The sequence below is a fragment of the Wyeomyia smithii genome, chromosome 2 (assembly GCF_029784165.1).
Source record: "Wyeomyia smithii strain HCP4-BCI-WySm-NY-G18 chromosome 2, ASM2978416v1, whole genome shotgun sequence".
Taxonomy (NCBI): Eukaryota; Metazoa; Arthropoda; class Insecta; order Diptera; family Culicidae; genus Wyeomyia; species Wyeomyia smithii.
The window spans coordinates 272,542,622-272,560,680 of NC_073695.1; the positions used below are offsets into that span (position 1 = coordinate 272,542,622).

Consider the following 18,059-nt stretch of genomic DNA (forward strand, 5'->3'; position numbering starts at 1 on the left):
ACGGAACTTTATTCAGGAATCGGAACATTTGAACTATGGTTTCGACCAAACTCTCGACTGTACTCTAAATTGGATTCTGGAGTGCACTCGGATCTAGAATCTGTATTGCATTCTTTCGATTAGACTTTGAAATGAACATCAGATTCTGTACTAATCATTAGACTAGACTGTGGACTAGACTCTGGATTCTGGACTAGATCCTGAACTCTTGGTAAAATTCTGTTGGTATAAAATCTTCATTGGATTTCTGCCCCAAGCTAGAACCTCAATTCTGATCTACTCTAGACAACACTTTGGTAAAGACTCTGTACATCCGGAGCTTGAAACTTGAAATTGAACTTATTATTGATTATGGACTGAGCACCGGATTCTCGACTAAACTTTTGACTAGAATCTGGACTCAATTAATTTTTGGACTGCTTTCTAGATTAAACCTCCCAACTGGAATCTTGACTGGGTTATAAACTATTTGCTGAATTCTGAGTAGTACAGTACTGCATCATTCTTTGGAGTAGACTCTAGAATGGATTTAGAGCTCCGGAATGCACAGAGAACTGGACTTCTGATTAGACTCTATGCCGGAATCTGGAGTGGATTTAACTTTGGATAAGACTCAGGACTAGAATATATTGAATTGGCAACTGGACTAGCTTTAGATTAATATCCGTTCTTAAAAGTTTTAAAATGTTTATAAGCTCACTAGGCGAGATTGGCCTTACCCGTAACCTACCAAGCTTCCAGCTTTCTAACAGTAGTTGTGGCATTTTCGAACCGTAATTCAACGCTAGAAACAACTTAGTTTACTACGTTCGAACCAATCCGGTTTGACTTTGGACTGGACCCTGGGTTCTGTATTCTGAACCAAACCATCAACTGGACTCTGGAATCTAGCACCTTGATCTGGAATTTGCATTGAATTCTAAATCGCTATTTGGAGTAGATTCTCGAGCGGGCTGTAGGTTGAACCTTGGTTCTGAACTTACCAATGGACTCGACTTTAGATTCCGGACTAAACTTATGATCACACCCTGGATACGGATTGGGTTCTGGATTCGACACTTAACTAAGCTAAGCTGGACTCTGGGATGATCCTCTGGAGTGAACTCTAGAATGGGCCCTGGAATTTCGACTCCCGAGCTGAATTTGGACTAGAATCTAAATTCTGAATTCTAAACCACATTCTGATGGTTTGGAATCTGAATCAAATTTTGGATTGAAATCTAAAAATGACTTTCGACTCTAAAACTAGATTATGACCTGAGCTCCAATTAGGAGCCTGAACTCCTGGATTGAGATTTGGACCAAACTACTCATTAGATTACGAATGGAATGGGATTGAAATGTGTGCTTGGTTTTGGAGTTTGGTCTAGAATCTGTTTTGGATTCCTTAGACTGGACTGTAGGCTGACGTTCAAAATGTCTATTGACTGGACTATGGTTTTGAACTAGACTCGTAACTCTTGATCCAGCTTTTTACGCGCCATAATGTCGGGCGCTATAAGGAAAAATCGTAATATGCTAGCTACCCTTTTGACAACTCTGTCAGATTGACTTTAGTGTTGCCAAAACTCCAGTGTTGCCAAAACTCCAGAAATCCAAAACTGACGTGAGCAGAGAGGTTCGCAACTTACGAACATGGATTATATCACCCGCCTTTATGGTGCGTGAAAAGCTGGATAACATCTCTATCTTGAATTCCGTACTTGGCCCTTATCTTGAAAATTATGTCTGGAATGGGTTCTAGCTGGACTAAACTCTGAATGGGCTCTGAAAAGGGTTCCGTATTTAAAGCTCTAGTTTCTGGACTGGAACTTAAAATGGAATTATCAGAACTGTGGACTGAGCTCTGGATCCTGGACTGATTTTAATTCAGTTCTGGACAAAATGAAGAAATAAGGTCAAGCCTCTTGATTGAGATGTTGACTAGAATCTAGACTGGAAACCTAACTCTGTTTCTAGATTAGGTTGATTGACTAATCTAAAAACCTTCCATCTTTTCGAACAATCACGCTTCGAAGATTACTTTTGCTTTCCCTCTGTGGCTGTGGCATTTTCGTACCGAAACCCACCGTTAGAAAGAACTAAATTCGATTACGCTCGACCCAATCCAGTTTAACTTTGTAACCGGTGCGGTACCAAAGCTGGTTTGCTGATCTGCTGGCTAGCAGTTCCAAAGTAAAAGCTAACAAAATTGAAAGAATTTGCAAAGCGCCGATCTTCGAATCAGTTAAGATTTCTGTTGGCAACCGAATAGTAAACCTCTTGCAACGTTGCTGTTAGATAACGTCTCCGGCTTATGGTTCCAGCTTCGAGCGTCAAGAAAAAAAGCACACACAAACATGTACACAAACAATCCTGTCTGTGCAGTAGTAAGTAAGCACAGAAGTTTGATCGCGAAACGATCATCAACACCGGTGAAACTAAACAGCTTGTAGATTTGCAGAAATAATTAAAATCGTACACAACATGTTTGCGGTTAGATAATAACGACGCCAGGAGCACTAACAGAAGCATAAGGTAATCAAACTGGATTGCCAGATTTGGTTTCGCGCAGCGATTATGCTTAATTATTGTCTGCAGATTCGATTCTAATTTTACGTTTTGGTTGTCACAGTTTTTGCAACAGTGACCTACTTTTTTACCTGTAATGATATTGGTGTTAGTCGACTTTTCCGCTGTGCCTAAACTTCGAGGACAACACGTTTCTACTTTTCGAGCGCGAAGTTACGAATGCGAACTCGAAGCGGACCGCAATAACTAGTTTTGACCTCTAACATTCTCCATTCACGAACCGCCCATTTAGTAACGACGTAATCCCTGGACCCTTCCCGAGGGTTCAAATGACTAACGATCCTGTGAACGAATTTCCGATACCCACCATAGAAAGGTTTACCGTTGTTGAGCCGTCACAATCCAAAGCTGTCAGTCTCGGTCGTTCGAGGACTATTAGTTTCTAATTAGTAGGCACTCCACTGTGGAATCTGTGGTTTCCCGCGTGGCAAGTTCAGGGCAGAAACCATTAGCGGCGGGCAGGTGTATTCATACTTCGACGGCCTCAGTCAATGTGGTTTGGAAAATATTGAAAGAAAGCGGCGCTGAGCTCCAAACCGACTGTTGTTTTTATTTCCCACATAGTAGAGGCTCGTTTTCTTCGCATCGATATTTCATGGTTCAATAATTAACTGTAAAAGTGGGTTTTAAAATATCTTAACTGGGAAGCGTTGTTCTGCATGTGCTAATTGTGTGTGAGAGTCGGCAAGACTCTCTCTGGAGCGGTCGTTCGCCTGGTGGGCACGCGCACTTAGCCTCGCTAGTGCTTTGGTATTGTTTGGTTAGGTTTCCGCTCCCGCTTGGCTCTCCTATTTGGCGTCGTCGCATTCGGACGTTGGTTATAAATTTGCCACTTTACGGTTCGGGTTTGCGAGCCTAGGATTAGGTGCAGGCACCGTTGTATATTGATGTTATTAACCGGACGGAAGTGATGTAAGCCCGCTTTGCCCTTCACTCTGTGGTGCTTGGAATTTCACGATTGAAGGTCATTGTATTCTATTGATTTTGATGTTCGGAATAATGCTGGTCTGGTTGTTGAAAAATTTAACACGAAGCAAGAACCGGTGTACGGAAACGTCTGCAATTAAATATCGAAAAAGCAGGCGTTGCACAGTGTTCACGGGATTATGAATTTCTAATACGCTATTCATAGACTTCATAACGGCTAACTTGGATTGATGTAAAGTACAAAATTTAAATATAAAATTATAAAATTTAGAAAATTTGGTATCGGTATTATCTACAGTAGTAGAAATAATCAAATGAAAACAAAGTTGGGGTCTACTAAAGACACTATTGACAAATTACATAGGGCGGGTGTTTATAAAGCTGCATGTCCACATTGTGATAAAGTTTACATTGGCCAAACAAAAAGAAATTTAGACATCCGGTTTAAGGAACATACTTCAGAACTTGTAAAGGCTAAGAAAGACTCAGAAAAAGGAGTAACTTACCATTTCAGATCCAAAATAGCCGAACATATATTTCATGAAGATCACGCTATGACTACCGACAACATTAGTCTAGTTCGATCAGTAACATCCCCTTGGAAATTAGATGTCGCAGAAAGTTTAGAAATTTTCAAACAAAACCCAGCTACCCTCCTTAACATAGATCAGGGTAATCATTTCTCTTGGCTTTTTAAATTTCTACCGAAAACTCCCCGACAAGGCATGGATCACCAGGCCGCACATTTCTCTACGTAACTCAAGTTGTTTACGTTTTCTGAGTTAAAATTTGCCCCAGTCGTTTACCTAATTAGGTATAAAATTCTTGGGGTTTCGCTATTTGCAAGTGAAAAGTGAAGAGTGATAGAATTAAATAGTGAAAGTGAATTAAAAGTGAAAAGTGTAGCGTAAATTCTTGATAGAATCCTCCTCCATTCACAGTATTCTACGTTTCAGCACAACAAATCGTTTTTATAAATTTTGACGCAGCAGATTCGGTTTTATTTTTTATCAGCTCAGTCCAAAATCCTTCCAGAGCATTTTTGCTTCATCATTCTGACACTCACATTTACTGTCATCAGAGTTATTTGTTCGCCTACTAGAATATAATTTTGCGTATTTAATTGCTGCGCTACAGCACACGAGAAATCATAACCTCTTTTTATTACTCTGTCGCGTCGTTTGAACTTGAACAATTATTTTTATATTATATAATCTCTCTTGATTTTGAAACAAATATCTTTTATAGTCGTTTTTATAAATAAAAAAAAACATGACACTCATTCGAGAGAACAACTTTCCAGTAACCCAACTATTTTCTTTGTCATTGCCTGGAAGTCTTTTATTGTCGTGGAAGAGACCAATTAGGCCGCTTCTAAGAAAGTCCGCGATCTATTAGCGCGGCCAGTTACCGGCAGCCAATACGGAACTACCTGTGGCGGTACAAATTTTCAGTGGCTATAAAACTTCGCCAATGCACATTTTATGGTGATGGAGCGCCGCGGTAAATGAACCAACAAATGATATTTACTCTCTATATTTACTTTTGATGCGATACAGAGCTGTAAATGTCGTCATTTCCCGGTTTCAATGATGGTGGTGAGCTAAAATTAGCAATGTCATGCATGGACTCCGAAAAGCGACTTGAAGTGAGTGATTTGTCAGCTTCCGTAGCCTCAAAACGTCTTCCCTCGGAAGCTGTTAGATTCGACACGTTTCGGAGATTTTACGCGTGGTCATAAATTGCGCTTGTGATGGTAATTTTATCACCGACGGATACTTTGTAGCGAAAGCTCGTTGACGAAGATTAAAGCCGCTTTCCACGAAAACCGCTGGAAAGACCGCTTTTCATCGATCGAATCAATCGATGACGATGCTGGGGGTTCAACAGGTCACAAACGAAACTTTCCACGCTGGCACGTCCCGGCGGCTGTTTGCAACACTCGGACGATTATGATCACTCGAGACAAGCGAGTGGCTATGAATGGAAGATATGCACAGCATTTTAATCACCGAAAGGCACGAACTGCGCTTTCGAATTGTAGTATCCAATTTACCTTGCTGCGCAAGACAAGTGTGACGCCATCAGGTAACTAAGTAAGAGGCGAGTGTCATGATGGCGATAATGGTCAGTAAATCAAAGTCTGATGGATTTCATCATGAGGTATTAGTCGGAAAAAACGTTAAATGGAAAGATCACCAAACTGGCGCTTATATAACAAGTGAAGAATAAATCGATGCTCTAGGATATATTTTAAAACGATATCCGGTGAATTCCGGCAATTATATTGAATTACGTTACGTTTCGTCTCATGCATTATTTCAAGCTCTATGTAACACCTGGTGAAAAATTTCTCTCGATTTAATTATCACTTCAAACACCAACTATCTTCACCAACAATACAGTTAACAAGTCTTAAACCCACCGCACTGGAACCAGTTGCGGTTTCAACGACAGTGATTTACACGTCACAAACGAGGAAAATCTTTCCAATCAGCTGGCCGTTATTTCCCCCCGTATGAGGGCGATAAAAATAATAATCTGATTTATTAATGATGATTTGACGGAAGCTCTGTTGGCCGGCCTGCAGTGATCGAGTGAAACGAGGCGGATTGTTTTGAGTAAACGACGCACCGCAGCTTGTTTGCACCGGTAGGGGCGGTATATGGGCTAGGCAAAAGAGAAACCATAGCTGCAGCTGGATTAGACTTTTTTGGAGTGGAAAAACATATGCGCCATCCCCACACCACACAGGTTCAGCTGGTGCGGCTGGGAAATCGTAATCGCACACACGGGCGGATAATGCGATTGCCAGCTGAGCTGAGATCGAGATCCACAGCATATTGGTGAGTTGCACAGTGGCTGGTATCATTAGCTGCAGAAAGCAAAAAAAAAAAGTAAACAAAAACAGGTCACACCCGGCGGCCGAAGGGGGTTTCGGTTCGCTATGTATCTGACTGGATCACGCAAGTTTCGCCGGTAGTGATCCGGTCTGATAATGATGCGATCTCCTGCGGAGAAAGTGAATCCAATTTTGGAACGGATCAATAGATTAGGTGCTATTAGGTGAGTGACCCTGCCACTTGTTAGTGTGGTTTAAGGGTTTAACATTTTTTTTTTTAATTGCAAGCGGGAGGAGATTTTAGTGCCGTGTCAAATTAAAAAGCTTGTAAAAAGTGATGATGATTCATCACCATTACTAACTATAGCTTTACTATTTTTAGACAAAATATGATAATTGGTATCAAAATGTTGCACTTTGTACAGCTTTTAAAGGAAATTTTTAAATCGCCTAGTCTCTATTCTGCAGAACGATGAAGCATTCGACAAGTTTCATCTTCCAAGGTGTTCAAATTAGATTTTTCAGCTTCCTAAATTTTACCTCTTTTTGTGTACTGATTGCTAATCAATGGTTTTGCTAAAACGATTTTGACATTTTGGTTATTAGTAACTTTTTAAATATTAAAATTAATATAGTAATAGAATATATATGTATATATATGTATATATTAATATTAATGTTAACAAATAATATATAATTAATAAAATATTATTACATCAGAACTAGTTGGCCAGTAGATGCTAGCCACTTTAAAAATGCATGTTGGACTATTAAACTTATTATAAATGCTGGTATTAAATCTAAAATGATGAATCTTCTTCAAGTAATCTAGTTTGGGATCAAGGTTTAACTATGACAACAAAGAATATTCGATGCAGATGGGTAACGCTAGTTTGAACCTCAACTGTTAACTTTATTTGCGATAAACATACTTCTTTCAGTATATCACAAAAACGCTTTGATTGATCGTTTGCTTGAAAACGAATCCACACACTGCCTCCTATACGAATCCACTGCAGAGAACAAAACGTTTTCCCATTATTTAATCATTTTCGAAAAAATGTTTTCTAATGATTTATAATTTTCGTTTAAACTTCATAACTTAAATAAAATTCCTATTTTTCAACTGTGTGATGCTACATTTAAAGTAAAACTTACAAAATAAATAAAAACGAATGTGATTGAGAAAAATGTAACGATTTGCAAAATAGTACCCTATGAGAAAATACCGAACTACTCAAAAAAACATTCTCACATCACAATAATAGTGACTTTAGTGACTGATGACTAAAGATATCTATAACTTTTCTTTGATGCCAAACGCCTAAGAAATGTATGAAACGTTGAGATATGGTGTTAACTCAAAAAAAAAATTGAAAAATCGTTTTTCTGGCACTTAGACATCTTTGAGCTCGGAAACTCGCTCATCTTAAAATATCGGAAAAAAATGGTATTGGTGGTATTCAAGACACGACCGCATGACGTTGGACTACGGTATTCTTATTTTCCATTAAAACAAATAATAAAGAGAATTGCAACTCTAGTATTTGCTGCAATTTTATTTAGTGCATTTCTGAATGCTGAGACGTTAAAACGTTATAAATAATAATATGTAGGGTAGGGAACGACTTAAGCAGTGGCACCTATTTTAATCAGTCGAAAAAAACAGGCCTCAAACTCCTGCATTTCGACCACTATCGACAATTTCAATGATGGAAACGAAAACTTTGATTGTATAGCTGTCTTACGAATATAAGAAATACCGTTAATCACAAAGAAATCTGTGAACAATTGCAATTGAAACAAATCGACCTATATTGCAGCCATTCAGGAGCCACTTCAGGTGCTGAAAAAAAAAACGCCTGCAAAACAGATGGAAACTGCTTAAAATAGGTTCGGGGTGATTGGAATAGTGTCCCTCGATTGGTAACTTTGATTGATGATTGTCAAAATTTGCTAACTTAGTTTTACAATCCGAAAACAAGTTCTGACAGAGGAAACGATAGAGAGCAGATTGATATACTACTGTTTGAGTTTCACCCAGCACATTTCGAGTATTTCGTCTGAATACACAGGCGGTTCCTAAAGCTGCTTAGAATATGTTTCCTACCCTACTAAAAGAATGGATATCTTTTATTTAATCGCTGTCATTTCATACATATTCGAATCAAACCTTTGTTCGTAGCTGCACCAGCAAGACAATCATTTAATTGAGCGAATTGGTAAAATTTTCCTATCTAAGCAAAAAGCAAACTTTACGAAACTATCGGAAATTGGAGCCCAGAACGATTAAGCCGAAAATTTTAAATTTGAAAATTGTTTGACATTTAATCGATAAAACTCATGCTAGGTTAGTTCCAGCCCAGCATATAACTTCATGTATTTGAAAACAAAAAAAACGTTTGGTTCAATAACTCAATATAGCAAGAGCTCAATCACACGTTTTTCGGTAGTTGTTATCAAGGTTTGGGCGAGTGACAGGAGAATATCTTAACTTCTTCAGTTGTGATTTAGAGCATTTCTAATTGTAGCGACAAGTTTGTTTCTTTCTCTGTGTGCGAGAAACAAAATCAAAACCGCGCACCGAGAAACAAAAACGAAAATTTAATGAATGCTCATTGAGAAAACTTGCAACTCTTTTTACCAATAACTTATGATACTCAAAAGAACCCGTCTTGATCTAAATCAAATTTCTAGTAAATAAGTGTTGATCATTCATAGGTAGTAATTTTTCCTCGATGAATAAAGACTGGCTGAAGAAGTTAAAATCGCTGCTGTAAAATCAAATTCACAACTGTGTTCGTTAAGACGTTTTAATATTTTCAATGACAATAATAATCTTCGATAAACACCCGCTATAGTTATTCACACACATGCTATAACTAACTAAACACGCGTTAAAACTCTACTGATGGCTGTACATTAACCTACAGCCGAGCGAATCGGTTCGCGTCGCTTTTCGCGTCTATTATGGCAGAGGCCTAATGGGAAAGTTGTATCATTTTGTTCAGAAGAATATTATTGTCGGTAATATTACAGAGATGCGATTGCGTAAATCCGATTTTAAATTAAAAAATTGTTCTTTTGAGAAAAAAATAAAACACTTATTCGAAGAGTTAATAGCTTTTGGTACCAATAGCAGTATAGTGACAGCCTCAACGGTAGATGCAGATGCAGCCGGTACTTCTCTGAGGCCGATGTAAAGGTAAATGGGAGCAGCACGGCGAAACAGTTCGGGTTATGCTTAGACGCGCGTCATTTTTCGTTGTTGATATTCCCCACATGAAACGACGCGCTTTCGTATGATAGCGGTGGTATTAGCGGTAGATGCATTTGCCAACAAGCCGTGTCTAGTTTTCAATGTGAAAACACCTTTCACATTGTGTTGACCGTGCGCCTTAGTCCTCACTATCAAGGTAACACAGAGATGTAAGATAAACACTACATCCTATGATAAATTGAACAATTGTCCTTATAAGGACAACAAATTAATTAATGAAGATTTAATTTTGAATTAGAATACTTCTCTCAGGAAGTTCGGCTACATAGGGATGTGAAATGAAAATCTAAAACTGAAAAAAGTGAGAAAAATTTCAAATGCTAATAAATCGGTTAGTTTCCGATGGATTTCCTTCGTTTTTGCAGCAATCGATTAGAAAATCTTCTAAGATTCCTACCAAATGCATGAAATTGCAATTTTATCATTCGAACTATTGTACTATTGAAAACTCTTAAGCCTTGTCAAAACACAAAATTCGACCTCTGATTGGTCGTTATACCGCGCTTTCCCAAGCACGGTCGGCAGAGGTCTGGACCTAGTAAATTGGGAATGCATCATTTGGCCTATATAAGAGCTTCATCAGATAATGAACAAACATTTCATCGGATATTAAATTGAACAACTGAAATTTGAAGAACACAAATGATTATTTGAAGAGTTAATATTTTCTCGTTTTGCGCCATAATCCAAAGTTAATTATCTTCCTCTACATGCATACTCTGATTATTATTACGTGTTTGCGTCGCTTAGTGTTTGGCTACGGTCATGCAGAACGCAAATAACGGCGCGATGCGATTCGGCAAGACGAAATCTGTTGAAATGTATAGCTCTACTTCGCCTTAAAAAGAGCTGTACATTTCACCACGGTAAGGCGAATCGCATCGCGCCGGCATTCGCGTTCTGCATAACCGTAGCCTTTGTTCCATTCCCGTTTAATGATGTCGTATTAAATGTGCATATTACAATTCGGCAGCACTTCAACGTCTCATTTGCACAATATTTAAAAATATTCAATGAACTTCTTTCAAAATATCAGACAAAAAGAAATTACTATACTGCCAATTAACGGCCAACGTTTATTTACTAGAAAAAATGACTGACACGCAAGCAGCCGGGTTATCTTTCTTGTAAAAGTATTCTACTTCAACCTTGCGGTCGTGGCTTTGCATACAACCTTCTTGTGATTTTCCGGCAGATCTATACGGTGTAAGTGTTTTGTGTGAACCCTGATTCTAAGTGTTATGTTGGTACAATTTTCAATTTGACCGTTAGCCGCCAATCATACTCTTAATCCTATTGTAATCTGTTCTCCTAACTCTACTAACTTATTCATTTCTAAATTATTATTTATATCTTTAATTCTATATTCATAGTGGTGAATCGTTTACTCCGGTGAGGTGGGAAATTCTTTTAATAATTCACCTTCCCCTGAATTATAGCACGTATCTCATGGTGATTCATCACGATCTCTAGTATGCCGTAATCTCTCTGCTTCGGCTCTGCACGCTCTTAGCAATGTTAATAGGACAAAGTATTTGAACTGTAACAAACCTGATGTTTTTTGATTTTTTTTTGATTTTGACACATACGTGTGAATGTGTTGGTGTCTTCAAAACTGCAATCTGTTTCTTGCGCGGACTGTCCGGGACAGCTAAAGGGTAGTTCGGGATAGTCCGGAAAATGTAAAAAAAACAGTGATAGGACAAAGTGTAGTCCGCGGGGTAGCTACACCGCAAAACCGAAAACTACATTAGTTTTTTTGCACCGCACACTCTGATCGATTTAGTTTAAATGCATGGAATGCATGCAGTGCACGATGTATTCAACGATGCAGGCGATGATGTGACGCGATGAATTTTGTTTTAAAATCGAATTTATTTTTCAAAGGACAATGCAGCAAACTGTTGCAGCAGACACTTCGCAAATTTCATCGCAATTCGATTTGTATGCAGTTGTCGTTATGCAGGATTCAAACTAAAATCTAACTCAAGTGTACTGCACTGTTAGTGGGATTTATGTGCAACCGAGAATAAATGTGCAAGCAAGTTTTAAAACTCACTTGGATACGAGTGCAAAGTCACACTGTCTACTCTGCAAATTAGTTTTAGTGTTAGTTTAGTGTTAGTGTTAGATTAGTGTTATAGTAAAATTTACTGTTGAAAAATAGTTGTTTGAGATGAGTGCGCGGAAAAATGTGCTGCGCGGAATTACCCGCAGTCACGGTAGTTTAATATTTGCTGTAACGGAAAGACAGTCATTTTCAGAAGCTTGGCCTTGGGTTTACTCATCGTCAATTTGCTAGGCGTCACGACACTTGTAGATCAGCTTCAAGCTGGCACCTAGCACGTTAGGCCCTTCTGGTTCTGGTGCCAGAGGGGTCCATGAAGTGAACCGATTTTCCCGCACTGTCTTCCGGCATCCTCGCAACATTACCATTCCATTGCAGCCTCCCAACTTTCGTCAGGTCAGGTCAGGTAAAGGCAATGTTGCACAACGTATAGAATAGTCCATCTCCTTGTTTCAACCCTACGTGTGTCCCCTAGTTGGCCCCATCTATCGCTGAGTGTCGAAGCACATAGTTCCTCCTGGAAGGTAGTACCTCGTCAAGTTAGCGTGCGTACTTCTCGGCAGCCTGCGGATTGTACAACTAACGGATGTTTGGCCGAAGAGGGCGGTTTTATCGTGTGCTGTCGTATGTTGCCTATAGAACGATTTCTTTTCGTCATCATGTCCACCTTCGTGCGAGCTGTGCACGTTGATGATGCTGTAGTTGAAGTAACGACCTTTAATCCTTCCACTTGATCACGCGATCCTGGACACTTAAATTTTTTTTGCCGGGTCTCGGTAATCTTTTGCCGAAAACGGCACCACTGAAAACTCGGTAAAAAAAAAGCTGTCACATTTTTTCGTAAATATCGGTTCAACCCAACTGAAATTTCGGCACAAAATATTACCCAACCGAAAATTCAGTCAGGTGAAAAAATGTGACAGCTGTGACATACCGAGACCCGGCAATAAATTTTAAGTGTGTGCATTCTGCCCAGTACACAAAAACCCGTTCTCAGCTCGTTGGTTACTCCACAGCTCTGGTAAAATTGGCACTTGCCACTACGGACTCTCCATACCTTCTTACCGTTGCGAGAGATCACCTGCAGAGCCACGATGGGGTTGTAACTGCTCAAGCAGCACCCTGTCTCCATCAAAGTTGGACAATCCCATGTACTGACTTTTCATTCGTGGTCCGTAGCCTAGATCCATGCCGAATGTTCCGCGTTATATTTTCTTGATTGTTCGTAGTGTAATTGTTCACGTAGGTTGCCTCACTAGGGCCACGCTACCGAGTCTCGCGCTGGAGCTGCCCTCTAGGCAACAGCGTTCAAGACAACATGTTTCTTAATTTAGCCGCCCGCTCCGGAGCAGACGCTGTTGGGAGCCACCCCTAACCTGAAAAAAAAAACGCTCAGAACGGTTGGGATTTCTTCCGAGGAGGTCAACCCCCCCTCGCCCTTTTCTGTCAGCATACGACCGTGGTCTCATTACGGTTTGGTTACCATGATCTTTGTTTGATTACTCGTATCCCGGCTGGTATCACGAAGAGGTAGAGATAGGAGTTGCTGGGCAGAATGCTATGGACCATAATTGGTCTATTTTATACCTGCAAGTACACGTAGTAGAAAGGTTTCTGATAAAAAATCCTACAGATAGAGGTGTTGCATGCTACATATTGATGCAAAAATGTAAATGTCCCTAGCTACAGGTTCCTCTGGAGACTTCCGGATGAAAAATAGCCATTTCTCAATGAGTTCTTGGCCGATTTCTGATCTTGATGAACCATTCCCTTCAGAAATAGTTTTTTCGCCTACGCCAATTATGAAAATTAGCATTTCTATTGATAGAATCCCATTACCAAATCAATCAGAAAGTTAGTAAGTTTGACATGCCTTCCGGTGGGCAAGAAAGTACTCAGGAGTATTTCCTACATCTCGTGACCTGAGCCATATTTGTGGTCTGAAAATGAGACTTTGAAAGCTTTTCAGCTGAATGGTGTTTGCATTATTGAAATCGAACAATATTTGGCAAAGTTGCAGCATTTCAAAGTTGCTCAAAATTTTGCCTATCCTCTGTAACAGGAGTCTATACAATTGGAAATAATCCCATTGACGAAGAATAGCATTGTGAATTCGCTGCACTGTTTGAGTGTTTGCAGATTATGATGAGCATGCAATGTGCTTCATACGATGGCAGAGGGAATGCAGTCCAATTCAAGTTCCCAAGTGCGTATGAAAGGAATTGTTTTTGGACTGAATCTACGCATTCTTCGTGTGCGGTAGCTATAGAAACCCAAGGAAATATCAGTTTGTTTTGGAAGCGGACTATTTGTTGGCGATTTGTTAGATATAACTCGAGCCAATCCAATTTTTTGCAGTTTGAAGTGTAATGGTATGGTATGACGATTCGGTGAAAAACTGTACTGAAGTCAGTGTAAAGGGCTTCTAAGTTCCTACCATTAATTTTTAAAAGATTCGAAGTTTTTGAGCGCCATGCTGTTTACTAGTGATATGGTTTTTTACTCGCTGAAATTTTTTGTCATGTATATGTAAAAGTAATTCAAAAAGTTTTAGAATTCAAGAGATAATGTCAACTCAATGATTTTTGCGGATGTTAGTTCTTCAAAGTTAGTTCAAATTTCTGGAAATTTTCCTGCGTTTTAAAAAATTGGAAGTTATTCGGAATGGTTCTCAATAATATGGGAGGAGGTCTTCTAAGGAGAATATAGTATACACTGGGGTCGCTTTTTACGCGGTTGGTTATACCGCATTTAAAAGATTAGATTAGATATATTCATACTAAACTTATTTGATACCGCGTACAAACCATCTTCCGAATCGAGTAAAAATAATCCGCGTTATTGTAGAAATATCCCGTTCAAAAAAACGCATAAAAACCACCCGCGTAAAAAGCGACCCCAGTGTAGTAAGCTTCCTGAAAGAAATTAACAAAAAGATTACTAATTCCGGATGAGTTTTCGCCTAAATTTTTAGTTCCGTGCTTTCGTAACCGAAAAAATTGGGCATGATTTGACTTCATTTTGAATTAACAATTATACTCTTCCTGCAGCAAATTTGAGTTGGCCATATATGCCTAGGTAATTTAGCTAATTGGTTTTTAGTTTTTTTTTCTGTACAATTCGTGTGCTTTTTACTTCCGATTCTTTCTTTTTTTTAGTTGTAAGTTACACCACACTGCTAGTTTGTTATGCGATGTTCTTCTTCTTCCACAGTGTCTAAAATTAAATTCTGCGGAATAGAATGAAATTTAGCTGTTTCAATGTCGACGTTACTATAGTTTTATTTCTATTTCACAGTATGTTTTCTATTTGTAAAACATCTACTTTTTACTTATTCGTAGTTGGCTTTATTGGTTTCCAGCACTTATTTCTATTTCCAGTCGCACGGAAGATCAATTTTATGGATGAAGTAATAACAGATTCGTTTTTGATGTCTGGGATGATTTCTCACCATATTTGTGTAGCTTTACTTCTGATTTCATACTGAACATAATAGTTTGATTTGAAAAAATAATTAGAAAGATTGTTTGTGAATTTATTCCGGTGGAAATAGACTGAAAAAAAATGTGTGTTAGCCCACAATAAGTTAGCTAGCGCACACATGTTCGTATTCTTTGAAATGGTTTCAATTTCTTCCGAAGTAAATTCTGCATCAATGTTATGAGGATTCCAGTTCAACCCCAGACTTTTTTGAGATGTGCGTAAGTTACGGTCGTACCGGAACACATTGAAATTATTCTCAAAAATTGCTGACGCTTTTGTCCCAGCTGGTTCCAGTTCCAAGAATTACTTTGAAGGATGACAATACATTTCACGCGGTTGATATTCTGCTAACAGTAACATTCTGTTGTTCATTCGAAAATTGATTTTTTCGATTGTTCATTTGTTCATTTGAAAAACAAATCTGCAAATTCTGCAACAGCTCTTAAAGCAAAATAAGTATTAGTTTTTTGCAGTGTAATTGACCTAATGTAGTCATCTTCAAATGGACGATAATAATAAGCCCTACACGAATGGTTGAAAAAATCTAGAAATACCACATAAGATGCAGCTGGCTACAGCTTCTCTCTTGACCTCACAGAATTTACATAACAAAATAATAACAAACACTCTTCAATATGACTAGTTTCAGATTCGCCAAGGTTATCGACTTTTTTTAAGCGAAATAAGAACTGAACTTTCCTTTGCGATGCCAAAACTTTGCCTCATCACAACGGATGAAAAAACCTGGAGTTGGCCCGGTTTCATCCACAATCCGTATCCACTTCACACTCTCACCTACTGGGTCGAGTGTGCGTATGGAAATTAAGGCGACCCATAGCAAAACCGACCCACAAATCGGGCACTTCTAAACCTAACCGATCCGCTTCGGACCAGAAAGCATCCATCGCGCTCGTATGTTAAGAAGTGATTTCGCCACCCTCGTTTGCACCCGACGCCCCGTAAAGGCTTCATGATAAACTCGCAAGAAAGTAGAAGGAAAAACCCGTGAGCAAGCACACACTTAGCACCACGTGGTTATATAATATTCGCTGAAACATCGAGAAGGTTGGTCCAAAAGTCAGCTTTCTGGTCGATGGCAGGCTGCGATCGATGGTTCGAAGAAATGGATGTGGAATGGAGGTGGGCGTCGTGTGATGGGTGATCATGAATGGCTGGCTGGTGACAGACCGCATGTTGCAGATAAACGCAAGCGGTGCCTCCAGTTGGGGTTGTTTTTATGCATTATAAGCATTCGGTTACCCAACGAAAATTGGGTCAGAGAAGGGCGATACTGTTTAGCATTTAATGCGACTTTGTGCATCTACTAGAACTATCATTTCGTTTAGCTAATTTCAACTTTCTACTTACTGTCGTTTCAGGTAAGGGACATGCTTTAGGCGCACCATCACAAAGCTCACTGATTGGCGCATCCGCCAGCAGCTTTCCGGGTGAAATCTATAAAATATCAGGCTCTCTACCAACGAAGACAACCACGACGACGCCACAATCAGCTGATTGATCGGTTGTTCGGTCGAATGAAGTGAACACCCGAAGCCCGCTCGAAAAAAACATCGCACAAAACGCACAAGCGGCAATCGATTCCCGAGTGAGTGGAGAAAGTGATGCTACTCGCTGGCCAGTCCAGAGTACACTTGCGCTGCTCTCATTTCCTGCCCGAGTAAGGCACGGCGAGCCTCTTGCGGTCATCGGAACACCGATAACTGCAGATCACTAGAGCAATTAATCGTTTTGCGCACTGTTGGCTGGGTATCTTGCAATGCGAGAGTAAAATGTTTCACGCTGATTGTAGGTTCAGAATGAAATGAAAATTAAATGTGATACCGTAAAACGGGGCGAATAGAAACAGTCTGCGATATATCTTGCTGTGTACAAAAAATACTAAAATGTCTAGAATTAATATTAAAGTTTTAAAACATGGGTCTTGCCTCCCTTTATTAAGGGTGTAACGTCCATTTCAATAAAATAAGTAATTCATTGTTTTATTGATAAAAATGTTGCATGTTTCTATTCACCCCGCAATGGGGCGAATAGAAACACTCGCCAATAAAATACGTTTTCCTTGTTCTATTAGAAAATTCTTGTTTTAATTTGGAGAAAACAGAACAATTGCATCATATTTATTGATAGGAGAGGCAAGAAAACGATATAAAATATAAAAATAGTGGAAATGTTCGGTTTATTACTTCATGTTTGCTATCTTATGAATGAATATGTTCTAATAAAGTCCTTATTAGGAACAGAAGGACTCGGGGTTGGGTCAAGCATTTCTACCGGACTGGCATCTTCCGGTGTTTCATCTAGGACACGACATCCGGGAACATTTTGTCTTGGAGGAACTGAAACCTTGATTCATATCTCTCGGGTCAGTCCATGTCGAGCATCATGCAGCAGATAAATCAGACTTTCATCACGTTTTTGGAAACTAGTGTGGTTGTCACTGGATTGAAGTCTAAAGCTAACATCCGATTTATCACAGAGTAGTTGATTCTATGTTTCGTAACCGCTTGACAAGGAAACAGTTTTTTTACGTTTTTGGGCTTTTTTGTTGGTAAGTCCTGACCATGATGGGCTGAAAATGCACAAAACATGTCCCAGACATCATTTTACATATAAAACATTAAAGCATTTCTCGAATCCACATGTTTTGGTACAAAAAATAGCCGCTACGGCGTTGTTTCTATTCGCCCCGTTGATCTGAGAACCGCGAGTTTTCCATGAAACATAGGTAACGTGGTGACGGCAATCCTTTAATTCACTGTAAAAACTTGAAATGCTTAACTACCGACCCAGTATATCACACGAACAAGTTCTAAGTGAAGCAGAATGGCTTCCACAGACAAAGTTTTTTGGTACTCGGAAACGTTCAG

General features: G+C 39.3%; 1 protein-coding gene and 1 non-coding gene across 2 annotated transcripts in view; both read left to right on the forward strand.

The window, feature by feature from the left end:
* Positions 1 to 18,059, forward strand: part of LOC129722884 (patched domain-containing protein 3) — a 168,732-nt gene that overhangs the window by 27,828 nt on the left and 122,845 nt on the right. The gene's annotated exons all lie outside the window — the stretch shown is intronic.
* On the forward strand, positions 13,809 to 13,929 carry LOC129726215 (small nucleolar RNA SNORA17). The gene has a single exon (XR_008728267.1). It is a non-coding gene; the product is annotated as a small nucleolar RNA SNORA17 (small nucleolar RNA).